General features: G+C 38.1%; 1 non-coding gene across 1 annotated transcript; it reads left to right on the forward strand.

The window, feature by feature from the left end:
* The first annotated feature begins 2,559 nt into the window (after positions 1-2,559).
* LOC142621395 (small nucleolar RNA R71) lies at positions 2,560-2,666 on the forward strand. Its single transcript, XR_012841776.1, has one exon. It is a non-coding gene; the product is annotated as a small nucleolar RNA R71 (small nucleolar RNA).
* Positions 2,667-19,425: the final 16,759 nt, after the last annotated feature.

Genomic DNA, 19,425 nt, shown 5'->3' on the forward strand with positions numbered 1-19,425 from the left:
GAGAACAAAACATGTATAATCTAGGTTTTTAGGCAATGCTTAAAAGTGGTTGTTTCAAAGTTCAAGTCCAGTTAATTGCAGAAAAAGGGAGTGTGATTCTACCTTTCTCAACTAATAGAGAATTAGGCTCGACCGATCGAAAATCGCAAGTCTATTTTTTTCTGCAAAATTTTTAAAGGGGCCCAAGCCTGCGAAAATATTTAGGGTTTCATCTAAACCTCTCCACATATAAAAGGGAAACTCTAGCCACGTTTTGAAGACTTTTGGAAGACTTGTGTGTTACTCTTTGTGAGATCTGAGAGGTTTTGTACCTTCAACTACATTATAATCTACCGGAGCCAAAACTACAATCAAGCATTGGTAGAATATAGTTGCTGCATCAAGATCATTACTGACGGTGATTAGAAACCTTGAGTGGGTTCTCAAAGTCACAAGCAAGACGGCTTGTGTTGCTGTAAATCCAAGAAGAGAAGAAGTCTGTGGATTCGGAGCTTGCACGTGGTCATGCCAGTAAATTACTAAATGAGATAGCAATAGATTTAGGGTTAAATCCGATTGTAAAAACTTCAATTCTCTTATAGTGGATTTAATTTATCTTGAGAATAGCTAGGTCAAATTCTCTTTAGGTTTTTACCTTGAAATGGTTAGTTTCATCATTTTTCCTAGGTCATCATATCATGGTGTTATTTACTTTTCCGTATATTTGCATGCTATGATTTACTTGTGTTTAATCTAGATCAGAATAATTAATCTAAGTAATTTCTTGGTTAATATAATATGTTAAAGAATCTGGTTTAAATGGTCTAAACAAACAAACAAGTGGTATTAGAGCAGGTTAGCTCTTGTTTATAGGTTTCTTAACCAAGAGTTGATCCTTGACCCCTACTTTCATGGAACACAGTCACTCTCTTGTGATCCCCCCACACTTTGATGGAAATAATTATGCTTATTTGAATGTTAGGATGAAAGCCTTCTTGAAATCCATTGATGAGAGAGTGTGGTTGTTTGTTGAGAACGGTTGGAAAAGACCAACCACTGCTATTGGTGAATGCACTACTGCCCTAAAGGAAAATTTAATAGTAATGCTATGAATACAATATTCGATGTTGTTTCCATGGAAGAATTTAAGAGGATCTCAAATATAGAGATTGCTTACACTACTTGGAACATCTTGCAAACAGTACATGAAGGCACTAAGGCAGTAAAAATCAATAAATTGTAGCAATTGACCTCTAGTTTTAATAGTATTAGAATGTCTGATGATGAATCTTTTGATGAATTCTATGCTAAGTTGAATGATATTGTCAATTCTGCTTTGAATTTGGGTGAAGTATATGATCAACCAAAAATTGTTAGGAAAATTCTTAGATCATTGACTAAGGATTTTAGACCTAAATTGACTGCTATAATTGAAAGAAAAGATGTTGATTCTATATCTCTTTAGTCCTATGAATCTGACTTACCAAAAACTAATAAATCCAAATCTATGGCTTTAAAATTTGTTGATGATTGTGGATTTGATGATGAACTCTCATCTACTAAGATTGCTTATCTTGCTAAGAACTTTAGAAATTTTTTGAGAAATAATAATAGGAGGGCAAGAAATAGAAACAATGTTGATATTAAGAATGTGAAGAAGAATGACACTACCAAAAACAAAAATGTTGAAAATCAAAAGATAAAGTAGGTCAATCTTCAAATAGTTCTTTAGGACAACAATGTTATGGTTGTCTAGGTTATAGTCATCTAAAATTTGAGTGTCCAACTTTCTTAAGATCAAAAGGTAAAGTTATGGCTGTAACTCTGAGTAATGAGGAAGTTTCTGATCATGAGTATGAAAGTGATCAATAATGAAACTTCATAGCTTTCATTGCTACTGCCATGGTAAGTGAAATTGAGACTGCTGATGAGAACCCTTCTAATGGGGAACACTCTGAAAATACAGATTTGCAAGAAATTTACAACAAGCTTTGCAAGAAGCTTACAACAAGCTTTGCAAGATAGCAGCTAAAGATGCTATTAGTGTTGAGTCATGGTTGAAAAAGATAAACATTCTTGAACAAGAAAAGAAGAATTTGCTGCTAAAGTTATTTGATGCTAATAAACTCTTGAACTGTGTAAAGATTGAGAACATGACTTTACTCTTGATCATGCAACACCTCTTTAAAAGCTAGAATTGTAGGGCATTCATTGGTAGGGTGTTCCATTGTCTCACAAATTTTACAAACTTCATCAATTTTAGGCACAATATTGATTCCATTGACCTTCCTTAATTCCATGGCTTCAAGCTTCCTAGTTAGACTAGCCACCCCAGCACTAAGGTCATCATCTTCCCTAAGTTGGTACTTACCACCCCTAGAGGGATTGATGGATGCTTTAGACCTATCTGAGGTATCAGTAGTATCCTAAGATTGGGCATTCTTAGCTAAGAGATCAAAATAAACAAAAGCTTTGTCAGGATCTTTATTCAAAAACTCTCAATTGCACATCATCTCTACAAATTGGCACATCTTTGGAGTTAAACTTTCATAGAAAAAACTAATTACACACCAAGTTTCATAGCCATGATGTGGACAAGCATTAAGCAAATCTTTAAATCTTTCCCAACATTGATAAAATGTCTCATTATCTTTTTGTGAAAAATTCATTATTAGTCTTTTAAGTGCATTAGTCCTATGAATTGGAAAAAAAAAATCTTTAAAAACTTAGTTTGCAATTCTTGCCAGGTACCAATTGACCTAGGTCTCAAAGAATTAAGCCAAGTTTTTGCCTTGTCTTTAAGAGAAAAAGGAAACAACTGCAATCTAATGGTCTCTTCATGATATGATTGGTCATAGAAGGTAGAACATACCTCCTCAAATTCCTTAAAGTGTAGGTAAGGATTTTCAGTATCTAAGCCATGAAATTTAGGAAGTAATGAAATCATATTGGACTTAAAATTAAAATTATTTGCTTTAGTTTTAAAAATGATGCATGATGGTGCACTACTCCTAGTAGGTTGCAAATAATACCTGAGAGCTCTAATGGATTGGTGAGCATGGAAGTTTTCATTATTTAAATTATTCTCATCACCATGATTACTCTCTAAGTCCGCCATGATATCAAGTGTGTGAGAATGTGTGAAAGAATCAGATAAATTGCCAAACAAATTATTAGACTCAATTCTAACCAAGTGATTAACACTATCACGACACCAAACACGCATGCAAAAGTAAAGCAAGAAAGAAAAAGAAAAAAAGAAAAGAAAAGAAGACAAATACCTTTAACAAGAGTTAGAGAGATATTAGGTTGAAGTTAGAGAGATATTACCAAATCAAGAGATATTAACAAATTTCTTCACATATTTGGTAATATCTCTCTAACCTTTAAAAAAGAGTTAGAGAGATATTACCAAATATGTGAATAAATTTAATGCCAAAAACCTCTCCAAATGAAGTGGAATGCTTCTCTAATTGCCTAATCCCCGGCAACAGCGCCAAAAATTTGTTGTAACTTAAATAATGCTCCCAAGTGCAAGATTATCGCGAAGAAATAACTCGATAAGTCCGATGTTATCGCAAAGAAATAACTCGATAAGTCCGATGTTGAAGCCACAGGGAAAGGGGGAATTGATTAGCAAACCACGAGAGAAGTAAACTAAATAATAAAGTTTAATTGAAGATATTTTTGATGGTTTAGTAAAAGTAATTTAAATTGAGAGAAAATAACAATATATTAAGACGCTAAGGTTTAGGGATCCACACACAACACATATATTGGTAGTCTTAACAATATTTATTTTATAGCTCAACTAAAATTCATACGAATGATGATCTTAGTTGGATGAATACTAGTGAATTAATTAGCAGGGAATACTAAGCATTTAACGTGCCCAGAGTCTACGATAAATCAAAGAATTATACAAAACTAAACACTTTTCTAGATGAGAAAAACAATCAAAAATATAAAAACAGAAGCATTAAAACTAATAAATAATTGTTAAGAACATACCAATAAATGATTGAGTTTCACCTCTTGCCTTAGCAAGGCTTCTAGCAAGCCATAACACAAATAAAACTCTAAAAACTGTAAAGAAACTTCAAGAAAACCTAAATTATGTTTTACGGCAGCTCTCCTTTGAATTTTTCCCCAAAGAGCCTTTAAATAGGTCAACGAATCATATTACAAGTTGAATTCCCGTTTGGAGAAAATATCAGGTTTTTAGGCTTCACTTACCGACATTTTTGGCCTATTTATCTTCAGAATTCTTACTTCTAGTAAACTACAAAATTGTAGCCCTTTAAGTTAGCTTTCCATCCCAACTTGAATCATCTCAATTGGACATTTGAACCGAAAGTTATGCTCTAACTACTGACTGATGTGCAGGCTAGAATCCTAATCCGAATTGGACTTAGATTTGGTACAAATTTCCTCTAATTCCTTGCTCCAATAGGACTTGAATTTAATTGGGTTGGCCTTCTTTGACTTCATCATGGCCCTTGTAAAAGTAAAATCCATTAGATTTCTTCTTTGCACAAATCCACTTATTTAATTTCATCATCCCTCAAAAAAAATTCACAAATTAAAATTCAATTAAGCACATAATTGATTATTCAGCATTATTCCAAAACTAATTGTAAAATGCATGAATTAACTCAAAATAAGTATGATAATGCTTTCTAATAATGATATAAATATACAAAATTAAGTTATAATTACTAAGCTCTCTTTGCTTTGACCCAATCAAGACTTAGGCTGGGCTAGCAAGCCTTTGATCTGGTAGCTGAACTAAGCTACCTTCCCCGAAAAGTCTTTCCTTACCACACTCATGATTCTCTCTTCCTCTTTCTCTCTCTATGTTTTTCCCAATTCTTCCAACCACTCTCTCAGTCTCCCTCTTTCCCCTTTTATTAGCTTTTGTTAGTGGGTTCATCATGATAGGGGGTGGTCTTCCCCAAACAGGTAGGTCCCTCTCGTCCCCATATTCTAGTCTTAATGAAACCCACCGCATGCTTCTGAAATGACCTTCTTAGAACTTGTACCAGACGACAAGGTGTGTTTGGCAAGTGGAGTCTCCCAAGGCACTACCTTTCACCCTCAGCTAGACGGGTGTTCAACTGTGACCTCAGACGTGTTCAGTTTACTGCTGATGTGGGCCGGGCCGGTTTTGGGATAGCAGGCCGAGATATCAAGCCTACTTTAGATTACAGTCCGCACAGTTTGCAATCCCATTTTAATTGCTTTGAGCAGCATTTGCCATGAATCTATTTTTAAAATACAAAGTGTATTACTTTTTTTATGGGAACTTTTGTGTTATTAATAGATACTTAAAATGTACACATCATAAGGATATGTACAATATAAATCAAGCATATGATTGTGGAAGGCTATATTTGAACAATGATATTGCATAGCTCTCTACATTTTTTTTTTTTCTTGAGGTTAACCTCTCTATATGTTAAATGGTCTATTTGAACATACCTTGTGAGGCTAGCATTAATTAACCATTAACATTTGTTGATTTTTTTTAAGTTAATAAAAAAAATAAAAGAATAGACAAACTGACAATCAACTCTAAGATTCTCGGGCAAAGGCGTGTTTCAAACTTTCAATGGCTTTGTGCCCGTTTGTTTCAACGTTTTGAGCTCAAAAAGTCACTTTTTCAAAAAGCCAGCCCTTTATGTGCGTTTGGTTAAGCACAAAACACAACTTTTTGGAAAAAGTTGCATTTTATATTTGTGAAGAAACGCGCAAGCCAATTATGGAGCTTTGGAGGTCCATAAACAAAAAGTCCATGCGTGTTCTGAAGCTATCTGTTGGGCTCTTTCAAAAATTACCAAATTACCCTTGATAAATCATCAGTTCTCACGTTGTCCCTCATTCCTCTCATCTCATCTCTCTGCTCTGCCCTAAAACCCTGAAGCTCACTAACGCCTCTCAGCTAAGGAAAAAATTAATAATAACAAATTTTCAAATCCAAACACAAAAAAATTTATAACAAATTCCCAAATCAGCTAAGGAAAAAAATAATAATAACAAATATCCAAATCCAAACACACAAAAATTTATAACAAATTCCCAAATCAGCTAAGGAAAAAAAAATAGAAATCAATCCCTTGCAAATTAGGATTCCTCAAAATGCAAAACAAAAAAACATCTGAATATACCAAAATCTTTCAAATGGAGTTCTGTGGACGGATGGGTTCTTGACGATGGCTGAGTAATTGGCCATCCCACACAATGGTTTCTTGCGGTAGCTCTGTGGACGGATAAGTTCTTGTAGGAAAAAAGAAAAGAAAAAAAAAGGAGAGCTCTATGGAATGTTCTTGAGTATGGACAAAGTGGCTGGAGGAAATGGCTGGGAAAAAGAGGGGAAAAAAGGAAAAAAGGAAAAGAGTAATACGTGGGTGGAGGAGAAAAAAAGAGTGGGAAAAAAAAGGAAAAAAGATGTGGTGCAGTACGTGTGTGGAGGAGAAAAAAAAGAGGGAAAGAAAAATGAAAAAAAAAAGAGAGAGAAGGAAATGCTATCACATCACAATAAATTTTAATATTGGAGAGAAAAAAATAATTTTTTAAGAAAGAAAAAAAAATAATTTTAATAGTACGCTCAAATTAAAATCAGTGTCAATTTTTATCACAATATTTTCACAATACTTTCACAATAAATCTTAAGTGGTAAGTTATTATTAGCTAATATTGGTGAGAAAAAAATAATTTTTTTAGAAAGAGAAAAAAAATAATTGTAATAATACGTTCAAATTAAAATCAGTATCAATTATCACAATATTTTCACAATACTTTCACAATAAATCTTAAGTGACAGGTTATTATTAGCTAATATTGGTGAGAAAAAATAATTTCACAATATTGATTTAAGTGTGAAATAAACTCCCTTATATGTACAGTGTCCTTTTTGGTAATTTATCCCTCAAACTGCCACTTTTATAAGTGCTAGCCAAACACTCAGTTTTTTCAAAAAGAACTTTTTAATAGCTTTTACCAAATACTCAGCTTTTTGAAAATATACTTTTTCATTATGCACTTTTTGAAAACTCCATTTTTTCATTATGCACTTTTACAAAAAGCTGAACCAAACTCACCCTTTATAATGATGGTTATTTGAACGTAATATATATGTATATATGTATGTATGTATGTATGTATGTACACACACATTTGAATGTAAAACAAGTATAAAAAGTGGTTGTGGGCTTGTGAATTACAGTTATTTAATTGGTAAAGTCTATTGTTCTTCTCAAACAAGAGATTTGATATACAAATCTTACCTACATCAAATACTAATACATAAATTGAAAATTTTTTGTATCAAAATTTTTTTTTTTAATTATACAGAATGAGTAGTTAGTGGTTACCACTTACCACTTGATTCCAACCCTTTGATATAGAAGAGGTGTATTGATTGCATTGGCTTGGTTAAAGTCTCTCAAGACTCGTACTAAAAGTCTCTCAAGACTCGTACAGCTTACTCTAATAATTGGGAAAGGTTTTTTTTTTATTTTTTATTTTTTATAATAAAGGCGAAAACAGTTTCTATATTTTGGAGTCCATGCCAATTTGGTCCCTAAATTTTAGTATTAGTTAATTTAATTCATGTTATTTTCAATTTACACTCAATTTAATTCTCACCATTAACTCACTGACAGAAAATGTTTAGGGAGCAAACAGTGTGCACACTGGAATATGTAATTAAAGCAAAGTAGAGGATGTGGACCAATTAAAGATTGTCGCGGCAGTTAAAAAGCACAATAAGCTCCAACTCAGCTAATCTGAGTTTTCAACCCAAGACAGATTTCACTTCTTCCATGACCCAAACAACCTGGTCCATTACCTATGAAAACAACCCATTCTCGGCAACTTCATCTTTATCTTCGTTGCTATACCGCTAGCTACTAGTGCCGATATCTCTACAACTCGGCAACTTTCTCGTCGGCGCCTCCAAGTCATTTGGACCCACACCGTCAAAAGATTTGGGAACACATCACGCTCCACAACCTCCAAGTCTCACTCCCTGAATAGTTTTATTCGGGGACATTTTTCTATTATCACTTAATGAATTTTTAATGTATCAGAATGTGGGATAACCCTTTTAATGACTTTTACATGTTATGGGTTTATAATTTTTTGGACTCTTTTCTACGATACTTGTGTGTTTATCTCATTCTTATTCTGATATTTAACTAGTAATAATGATAAATTTATATATACGTATCAAAATGTCGACATAAGATAAACCTATATAACTTATTTTAGTAGTAAATGTTTGTTACTCTTAAAATTTCAAAATGGCACCTCATTGTCATTGGTAATCTTCAGAACTACGGTGATGGATGATATGATCTAGGTGAAATTATAAACCCACCTGATAGTGAGTTCCACAAATCGATCCAACATAGCAAAATTACAAATCTAAAGGGAAAATGATTTGAACGACCACACGTTCACGTTGATCTGAAACAGACTTCTAAAGTCAACTGGGGTGGGCCAGCGGCGTAGCAATGAAGATGAAGGTGTAGAGAGGGAAAATTCCCGACCTATCACAAGCTGACACATCATACTACCAAAGTCCACAAAATACAACCAATTACAAAGCGCCACGTACTGCTGCTAGGTTTTGCCATCGCTATTCAGAAACCAATAGAAATTTGCCAAGTGTCATTGAAATAAAGGCATGAAACTGCATCAGCAGGTGTAAGCAATGACACAAGCAGCTCCGCACATGTAAGAGACAACACAGACAGAGACAGAACACACAGGACGGAGACAGAAGGAAGAAGAGATCTTGAGTTCAGAAATCCAGAAGCTCTGCCGGAATCAAACCCCGAAGCCTCCAAGAACTTCAAGAACTTCAACATCGAATACAAACAACATTCGAAGCAAAATCATCCAAACTACTCGTTCAGATCTCAAAGTCCACCGGAATCAAGCTCAAAAGCCTCCAGAAACCTCCACAAACCACAAATTGGTGAAGCTCTACGGATTCAAGCCTCCAAAGCCCCGAAGAACTTCCACCACAAACCTTCAAATACGAAGAACAATCAAAGAGGAATCATCCAAATCATATTCCTAAATCTCAAAGTTCACTGGAATCAAGCTCAAAAGCCTCCAGAAACCTCAACAAACCATATATCAACGAAGCTCTACGGAATCAAGCCTCTAAAGCACCGAAGAATTTCCACCACAAACCTTCAAACACGAAGAACACACGAAGAACACGAAGAACACACGAAGAACACGAAGAACAAAGAATTTCTAACAAGCTCATAGCCAGAGATTCATTGTAATTCCATTTCAAAGATCTTCGATCCATTCCTCAGCCAAATTGAAGAATATCTTATGTTCAAAGCAAAATCACATCACCACAATTCCAATCAATAAATCTTTCAAGGAGATCGAATCAGAGGATCACTCTTTTGTAATTACAGAGAATTGTACCACACATTTATCAATACAAATTCGTATTTGTGAAACTATTTTACTTGTTTGATTTATTTCGAACTAAGAAATTTAATCGTCTACAAATTCTGGCACGCCCAGTGGGACCTCTCTGCCTCTCATCTCATTCTCCTTCAAAGAAAAAAAAATCTTCATCATCTTGCTACCAACTTCAATGGCCTCTAGCAAGAACATTCAAGCTTCAACAATAGCTACTTCAATTAAACTTGGTATGGCTACCACCAACAGTCGCATTGGAACAATCAATTGTACCCAACCTAAAGCTCACAATAAGCTTCAATCTCAATCAACCAAGGAAGCCAAGGTCCAGACAATCATCTCCTTAGACCCTCTTAAAAGAAATAAGGTCATCAACAAGGACATCTCCATCTTGGAACACCTCAAGTATGGGGGCAAATCCCCTTCTTCCTTCACAAGAAGCTGGTCGCACGATTTCTCTCTCATCAAAGGGAACCCAAAAGATGAGATTTCACGTGCTCACTTCAATTCACTTCCTTCTCCATCATCTGTGGAAGTTGTGTCAGTCATGATGACTAACACCTCTACCATGGAAGAAAAGATAGCTGAAATGGAACAAAGGGTCGTCCTTCTCACAAAAGCACTTGAAGATAAGGACCTCCAAATTGCAACATTAATGAACAAACTCGAAGTACAAGATCTTGGTGAATCGAAGCCATGGTCATAAATTCGCATGCAAAGGATGATGAAGGGAAAGAAATTGAAAACACTCCCCGACAAGAACAATCCACCTCAATGGCCTCGATATCTGTCCAACAACTGCAGGACATGATAACGAACACCATACGAGCACAATATGGAGGTTCTTCCACACATTCTCTCATGTATTCAAAACCTTATACGAAGCGCATTGACAATATGAGAATGCCAAATGGGTATCAACCCCCCAAGTTCTTGCAATTCGATGGCAAAGGAAACCCTAAGCAACACATTGCTCACTCTGTAGAGACCTGTGAGAACGCAGGGACTCAAGGAGGTCTCTTTGTAAAGCGCTTGTTCGTTCACCGAAAGGAAACGCCTTTGATTAGTATACGTACTTGGAACTTGAGTCGATTGATAGTTGGGATCAGGTTGGAAAGGGAGTTCCTTAACCGGTTTTACAGCACGCGCCGCACGGTAAGCATGATGGAGCTTACCAATACTAAGCAAAGGAAAGATGAACCCGTTGTTGACTACATCCGGTCCGGTGGCGTTCTTTGAGTTTAGATTGTAAGGATAGACTATCCGAAATATCTCGTAGAAATGTGCATCCAAGGCATGCATTGGGGACTTCTGTACATCCTACAAGGGGTAAAACCCCGAACATTCGAAGAATTGGCAACTCGTGCGCACGACATGGAATTGAGTATTTCTTGCCATGAAAATATGAAACCTCCCATACCTGAGGAAAGCGTAGAAGGAAGTAAAGATGAATGATGAATGCAAAAGGCAATCTCAAAAACCCAATAACTGTTAACACTACCATAGTTAAGGTTCCAAGGAGAGGAGCAAAGACAAATGAAAAACAACTTGGAGGATGGCAAAAGAACGAAGTGCGTCGTCTGACCTTTAAGGAACGTGAGCAAAAATCATATCCGTTCCCCAATGAAGATGTGCCAAACATCTTAGAACAACTATTGCAATTACGTTGGTTGAATTGCCGAATGCAAGCGACCAGAAGACATAGGGAAAGTTGATGACCCTAACTACTGCAAATATCATCGCATCATTGGCCACCCAATTCAAAAATGCTTTGTCTTCAAAGAACAAATCATGAAGCTTGCCAAAGAAAACAAGATTGATCTAGACCTTGATGAAGTTGTCGAGTCAAACCATGTGACCATTGCTTGTGATGTACTTCCAACTCTCTGGCAGGGGGCAAACTCCAATAAGGCTTACAAATTGATTGATCAGGAGGGTGTAAGGATCGGCCCCATCAATGGGAAGTTCCTCAAATGCTTCTATGCTTGAAAATCAAGAATTGCTCCTCGGTAAGAGCTTAAACTACCCACTGCAGCACTACAAGAGTACATGATGTTTTTCCATTACCTTTGAAAGTGCACGAATAAGGAGAAATTAATCCCATTCTATGTCACCATTTGTGAGTGTGGCGTAGTGGTTGGATGCCCATGTCACCCTTGAGGCCAAGGTCTCGGGTTCGATTAGTGGTGATACCCACTATTGCGCAATTGGTACCCATGAAATGCCGTGGGGTGTAGGGCAAGGATTACACATGTGAGCCCTCCCTTTTTGTAAAAAAAAAAAAAAAAAAAAAAACAAAAACAAAAAAAAAAACAAAAACAAAACAAAAGAAAAAAAAAATCATCAAAAAAAAATTATTGAACTACGTAATGACTTGATCCCTCTCGAGGGTACGTAGGCAACTTAGAACCTTTTCGCTAAGTTCAGTCACTCAAAAAAAAAAAAGAGAGTTTCATTGTTAAAACATGAAAAGAAAAAAAGCAGGAAATAAGTCTTCTTTATTGATTAAAGGAAAGTGGTACAGGGGAAAGCATGATGACACGTATGAAAGGAATTGAAATACAAAAGATTACAACATCCATTTTAAGTCCTTCAAACTGGAACGACGATCTTCCAGCAAGGTTCGTATCCTCTCTAAAGCCTCCATATCTTGGTCTTCAAGAATGGGAGCGGATTTGACTTCTTCAAGTTGTTCCTCCAAAGCTTGCACAACGTCGTCTTGTTCAACCTGATGAGAATCGATTTGAGACAAAGATTGTTCTAATTGGCCAAGCTCGGTTTGCAAGTTAGCCATCCTCAAAGTAACAGTATCAAGCTCGGTCTTCAAAGATGCCTTCTTATGTAACGCCTCAGCAAGGAGGAATTCAACTTCAGTCTCACGTTGAATTAAGACAGCAGGACTTGGTTGTGTAGTCAGAGATTCTTTCATCTTTAAGTAGTCTACAACACCCTTGCAATATTTGTCAACATTTTCGCGCAAGTATTGAGGGTCCACTCCAAGAATGGCAATCTCACTATAAATTTCATGTGCTTCGGCTTGTGGGAGAATATTGTTTATAGAAAGATTCGAAAGCCTGTTTAAAAGAACATCTCCCAGCATAGAAGCTCCTGTCTTACGCATGAAAGAAATATGCACCTTGGCATGAAATATAGAGGCTTCTGGAGGGTCAATTGGTTGCAAAGGTGAGAGAGGTGTCATTTCTGTCTCAATCGGAAGTTTGGATGACGTGCCAGCATCAGCAAACTTACGCCTCTTGAGATCTGAACTCTTCATAGATGGCTTTGAGGTAGAAGACTGGCTATGTATAAGAAGATGTGCATGATCAGTAGAAGTCTCCGCATCAACACCTTTCATTGGATTCTTAGAATATTTCCAACTGGGGTCAAAGTCGTCACACACCTCCTTTTCAAAAATTTCAAAGGCATCCTTAACTGGTACAGCAAGCGAACCTTTGATGCTTTGACTTGGTGCAAACTTTGACAAGGGTTGTGGGATGTCTGAATCTTGAAGATCCCTCTTTCCCTTCTGAGGCTTGTTGGACGTCACTGATTTAACAGAGGAGGCAATTTCAACTAGTAAATTGGTTCCTTTGGTAAAATCGGTTTTATATACTCCTTCCCACCATCGTTTGTAGCTATGTCTGACCCGGCTTCCAAAGTCTGACGCAAAAGCCAGAATGAGTACCTTGGAATCTGTGTTGCGGCAAGTGAAAGATTGGTAGAATTGGTACAGATCTTTTAAAGAGCCTGTATGAATTTCTTCCTTTAAGTCGCTTGGAATGTCTTGATGAAATCCAAAGCGCCGACCGAATCTGTGGGGGCTATATGCTTCTACAATGTGTTGATCTTCACATCGAAATGTCAAATACCCTGAGCGAAGGCTCATAAAGTATTCAAACCTCTGAATGGATAAACGATCATTGTCAACAAATGTCTGGTCATAGTTTTTACTAAAAGCAGTCCCTTGCCAAAAGAAGTCGGTGGCAGTTCGTATCTGCTTTCGTGCGGACAATTCACTGAATACGAAGCGAACCCACACTGCAGTATTTAGTCATCAAAGGAGGGGATAGTTTGTCATGAACGATGCGGTTGCTTTTGAAAAAATGACCCACCCAAGCATAAACATAATGAATAGCAAAACTAGCTCCAGACTTGCTCGGAGTAGGAGAGGAAGAAATGGTGTTAAGCCCACGATAAATGCTAGCCGCATCGGGGAGGCAAGGCCAAATGAACGACCATTGGCCATAGAACTAGCAATCTTGAAAGTGCCGGGACGGATGCTATTCGCATCCTTGTTAGGAAAGACAAATATGCACAAAAACAGAAAGGAGTGCCGATAGGTAAGTCTCCTCCTTTGAGTCACCCTCAATTTGAAGATCCGCAAAGACCCCGTGTTCTTTATCGACCATGGTCCGAGCTCGTTTATCTCGCCAAAGGGATTCCGACTCCACTCGGGAATGGTTGCCCGTCTCACCGGTTTTCTCGGGAGCCGGGTACTTGCCGTTTCCTCTCGTACCAAAAAGTAATCCGATCACGAACGCTCACTTTCCCTTGCCTTTTCATCCGGTTTTGAAGGTGATGATACGCCATGAAAAGGTAGCGGCAGCTGTGCGGTAGATAGGGTCTTCCTTCGTCATTTGTTCCATTTAGCTCTTGTGCATTGGGTACCACTTCATCATAAAATGCACCGGTGCAAGGAAGTCCGCCAAGAATGGAAAGATCCCATGGTGTGATAGAAATTTCCCCAACTGAGGTATGGAGGGTATTGGTAGACGGACTCCAACATTCACACAACGCCTTCATGAGATTCTCATCATGATCATATGTGAATAGAGAGGCAAAGACAGCATCGTAGAGGTGGACCGCATCAAGAAGGTGCTTACACCGACCAAGCACATCTTCTAGCCAATCCCAATAAAGAAAAAAATAGGAAAACCCTCCATTCGTGCTAAAGGAAGAATCCCAATTGGCGCATTTTGCGATTATCTCTCGTCCCAAAGTGTTGTACGACTTTGACTTGGCAACATTTTTGTGATGCGAAGCAAGAAGAGTAACTATCTCCGGATTAGAGCCGCCATCAGAGTGGATAATTTGTGACCATTTTGGCAAATTGAGAGGATAAGAGTTACGACCCCATCTCTCTGAAAATCTTCCAATTATGGGCGGACGAACAATCAAAGTTGTAGCCTTTGCATCCTTGTCGTCTTTCTCTTTACAAATAAATAAGGCTGGTTCTTGCCCAATCTTCGAATCCTTGAAATAAAGCATCATGATTCCCTGAAAAAAAAAAAAAAAAAATCAGTGAAAATTTTAATAATAATAACAAATAAATAATGAATTTAAAAAAATAATAATAATAAAATAAAATCTCTACACTTTTATTCAGAAGATTACACTTTGAATAAATGTATGCATGCTCGTAGAGCTTTATATAGAAAAGTTCTGGGATAAACAGACAAGAAAAAGGAGGAGAAGTAACAAAGTTCAAAAATCAAAGCTTCCCTTCCAGAATTTTCAAATCTCCTGTCAGGGCGGCCACCATAATGTCTTCATCCTGTCAGGGCGGCCACCATAATGTCTTCATCCTGTCAGGGCGGCCACCATAATGTCTTCATCCTGTCAGGGAGGCCACCAGAATTCCTGCATCCTGTCAGGGCGGCCACCACAAAATAAGACCAGAGAAAAAGAAAGCCGTAAGTCCAACAAAGACCCACAACTTTCTCGTCCAAGTTTGTGAAAATCCAGACCTTATTTCACAAATATGACACCACAGGAGTCTTCTACAGCCTTCGATCCGCCAAACCTGAAAGTTACAGGCCCAGATACCCGGCCACGCGCCACCACGCGCCGCCACAAATTCTCAGTGACCCGCGGGTTTCTCATTCAAAACTGTGCAAATCTATGCACAATTTCACAAAACCAAACATATAGCAGTCTTCTACGGCCTTATAACTGCAATATGTGAAAATTTCAAGCCCAAACGATGAGCCACGTGCCGCCACGCGCCGCCAGAAGGTCCGGCAAGCCCAGCGTTAGTTGCACGCGCTCCCACGCGCCGCTAGATGAGCCCACGCGATCCCACGCGCCGGCAGTCTCTCACGCGCTTGCACGCGCCACGCGTGACACGTGCCCCAGGTCGCTGACGTCATGGATGACATCATCATACCGACCCAGTTCAACCCGAAAACCCGACCCGGACCGGACCGCCTGAAAAAAAAAAAAAAAACTTTGACAAATTAAGACTTTGACTTTGACCAAAAAGTCAAAATTTTCAAAACGGACCTGTCCTACTCAATTTTTCGCGTACTTTCCAATTTTGGGGTCTGTTTCTTCAACCGAAGCTCGAAAATTACACAACAGTCCAATTTCTAAAAAATTGACTTTTACACAAATTTTGACCAAAAGTCAAAATTTTTAAGATTGACCTGTCTGGCTCAATTTTTCGTGTACTTTCCAATTTTGGAGTCTGTTTCTTCAACCAAGATTCGAAAATTGCACAACAGTCCAATTTCTAAAAAATTTGACTTTTGCACAAATTTTGACCAAAAGTCAAAATTGTTAAGATGCACCTGTCTTTCTCAATTTATCGTGTGCTTTCCAATTTTTGGTTCTATTTATTCATTTGAGAATCCAAAAATTGCTCAAATAGTGTGATTCTACAGCTATTGGCTTTGATGTAAACTCTGACCGAAAATCAAGATGTTCAAGCAAAACTTGTCCTATCAAGTTTTCGCAAAGATTTTAATTTTGAAATCTAGGTATTTGTTTTGGACTTAGAGACTACATCCGCTTCTCCAAAGTACTAGCGGTGTCCAAAATTTAAGCTCTCAAGATCATAATTTGAGATCCATCCATTTGGTCTGGATTCCCTCAAAATTATCCTCCAGACTTGATCAAGGCTCCCCTTTCAAAACGACGAACTCTCACAAGCATGTCTCAAAATTGAAATTACATCGGGTCACTATTTCAGCCAATTATTTTCGTCGGTGCCTACCAATTCTCATCCACCGTTCCCGTTCGGCACCTACCATTCTCATCCACCGTTCCCATTCGGCGCCTACCAATTCTCATCCACCGTTCCCACCGAGAAGTCTCATCCGCCATTCTTAAACCACCCAGCTACCATTCTTCATCTCTTCACTATAAATAGAAGGGCCGGATCCGCTAAATCCATCAAAAAAAAAAAACACATACACTGAGTCATGAAATGAAGATTTGCTTCTTTCAAATTTTCAAATCCTCCTTCTCACAGCCAGTTCTCACTATGGCCTCATCATTCTCAATACCTAGTAACCAAGATCGCTTCATGATCAGTTTGAAATCAACCCCTTCATGGTTCAGTAGCAACCCTTCTCACAACATCATCACTGTTTTAGGATTCAAACAAATTTTGTTTCCCTACTTAACGACCACATTTGTTCATAAAGTTACTCATAACAAGGTCGGCATCGTTGTTCCATGCTTTCCTGGATTTGGTTCACCAGGAAATCCAAGTCCAAGCAGAGACACCCGTTCTAAGACCATGGGGCTTCCGTAGTCTCTCTTCAACCTGCTTTGGTCTCCCATCGGCAGTGGTTCGGAACAACAAGAACTTGGCTGGTTTCTAAAACCAGATCACAAGTTAGCTCCATCTTTCATTTGTTATGCTTTCCCAATAAAGTTGCATCAAGTAAAGATGGTAAGAAGTGTTGGGGTATCCTACAAATTGTCTCCCATCCAACACTTGTGATGACCTCCAAGGTACCAGCTCATCAGAAATTAGCCTTTGGTGTCGGTGAAGGGTCCCCAAAGCCTCATTCCATGTTTCCACCAGCATGGGGTCCAAAGGTCATCGTTGCTGGTACCACAAAACACACTTTCTGGAATTACTCCAACTTAAGATCACCAAGAATTTCGTAAAATATACTTCCGAAATTACTTCAACTTAATGTCCGTCGCATGGTCCGGACAATGTGCACATTCAACGACTTGGCCGACGGACCTCATTCAAAGATGCAAATGGCCGTCCACATCCGAAGGTGTACTTCCCAGAGACATCTACGCCAGAAAATCCCCAACATGCAGGGTCAGAGCCATGGTGTCATATGTCTCACCCATTCACTTCGCTTCATCACCATCTTCTTTCACCATCAACAACAACATGCCCAAAATCCCTTTTGAAATTACCTCAACTTAACCAGAGTGATGCGATAACGCATGCACATTCAACCACACTCCCACATGTTCTCTCTGTGACCCGAAGTATACCCTTCAGATATAACTTCACCAGAAGTCCTTAAAAATAAGAGGCTAGCTCTAGAGCTCTGCATGCTGTACCCAGCCAACATCCTCACCTCTTCTCCATCTTCAACACCCTGTGATCGCCACCAACAATCCAAAATACTCTTCTGAAATTACTTTGACTTAACCTTTGCTCAGAAAGCTCGGTCACACGAGCACATTCAAATACTGGCAGACCCCTCCTCGGTCTCATCAAAACCTTTCATATGGGTGGGTCTACTCTTCTGCAATTACTTCATCCTGGTAAAAGCTCCACCACCATCAGCTATTTCACTAGAAGAGTCAAGTATAAAAAGGAATCTACTTTCTTTCAAGACTCATTCATTCACCACACTCTAAAAAAAAAAAAAAAAAAACTATGTGCATGAACGAGTCTCGAGGGGGCATTTGTAGAGAGGGAAAATTCCCGACCTATCACAAGCTGACACATCATACTACCAAAGTCCACAAAATACAACCAATTACAAAGTGCCACGTACTGCTGCTAGGTTTTGCCATCGCTATTCAGAAACCAATAGAAATTTGCCAAGTGTCATTGAAATAAAGGCATGAAACTGCATCAGCAGGTGTAAGCAATGACACAAGCAGCTCCGCACATGTAAGAGACAACACAAACAGAGACAGAACACACAGGACGGAGACAGAAGGAAGAAGAGATCTTGAGTTCAGAAATCCAGAAGCTCTGCCGGAATCAAACCCCGAAGCCTCCAAGAACTTCAAGAACTTCAACATCGAATACAAACAACATTCGTAGCAAAATCATCCAAACTACTCGTTCAGATCTCAAAGTCCACTGGAATCAAGCTCAAAAGCCTCCAGAAACCTCAACAAACCACAAATTGGTGAAGCTCTACGGATTCAAGCCTCCAAAGCCCCGAAGAACTTCCACCACAAACCTTCAAATACGAAGAACAATCAAAGAGGAATCATCCAAATCATATTCCTAAATCTCAAAGTTCACTGGAATCAAGCTCAAAAGCCTCCAGAAACCTCAACAAACCATATATCAACGAAGCTCTACGGAATCAAGCCTCTAAAGCACCGAAGAATTTCCACCACAAACCTTCAAACACGAAGAACACACGAAGAACACGAAGAACACGAAGAACAAAAAATTTCTAACAAGCTCATAGCCAGAGATTCATTGTAATTCCATTTCAAAGATCTTCGATCCATTCCTCAGCCAAATTGAAGAATATCTTATGTTCAAAGCAAAATCACATCACCACAATTCCAATCAATAAATCTTTCAAGGAGATCGAATCAGAGGATCACTCTTTTGTAATTACAGAGAATTGTACCACACATTTATCAATACAAATTCGTATTTGTGAAACTATTTTACTTGTTTGATTTATTTCGAACTAAGAAATTTAGTCGTCTACAGAAGGTTGGGTTTGTTTGACAAGTGATGAACGGGGTTGTTTGGGTCGTGGGTGAAGTGGGATCTTTCTGGGGTTGAAAACTCAGATTAGCTGAGTTGCAGCTTTATGCTTTTTTAATTTATGTGGCAATCTTTAATTGGTTCACATCTTCTACATTGCATTAATTACATATTCAAGTGTGCCAGTATTGCACACCGTCTACCACGTACAAATTGAGTGTGAGTTGAAAATAATAGAGACCAAATTGACTAGCACCAAAATATTGGGACCAAATTAACTATAACCCTAAAATATAATTTTTTTTTTTTTTATGCCATCATAGATGAAG

This window comes from Castanea sativa, chromosome 12 (genome assembly GCF_040712315.1).
Source record: "Castanea sativa cultivar Marrone di Chiusa Pesio chromosome 12, ASM4071231v1".
Lineage (NCBI taxonomy): Eukaryota > Viridiplantae > Streptophyta > Magnoliopsida > Fagales > Fagaceae > Castanea > Castanea sativa.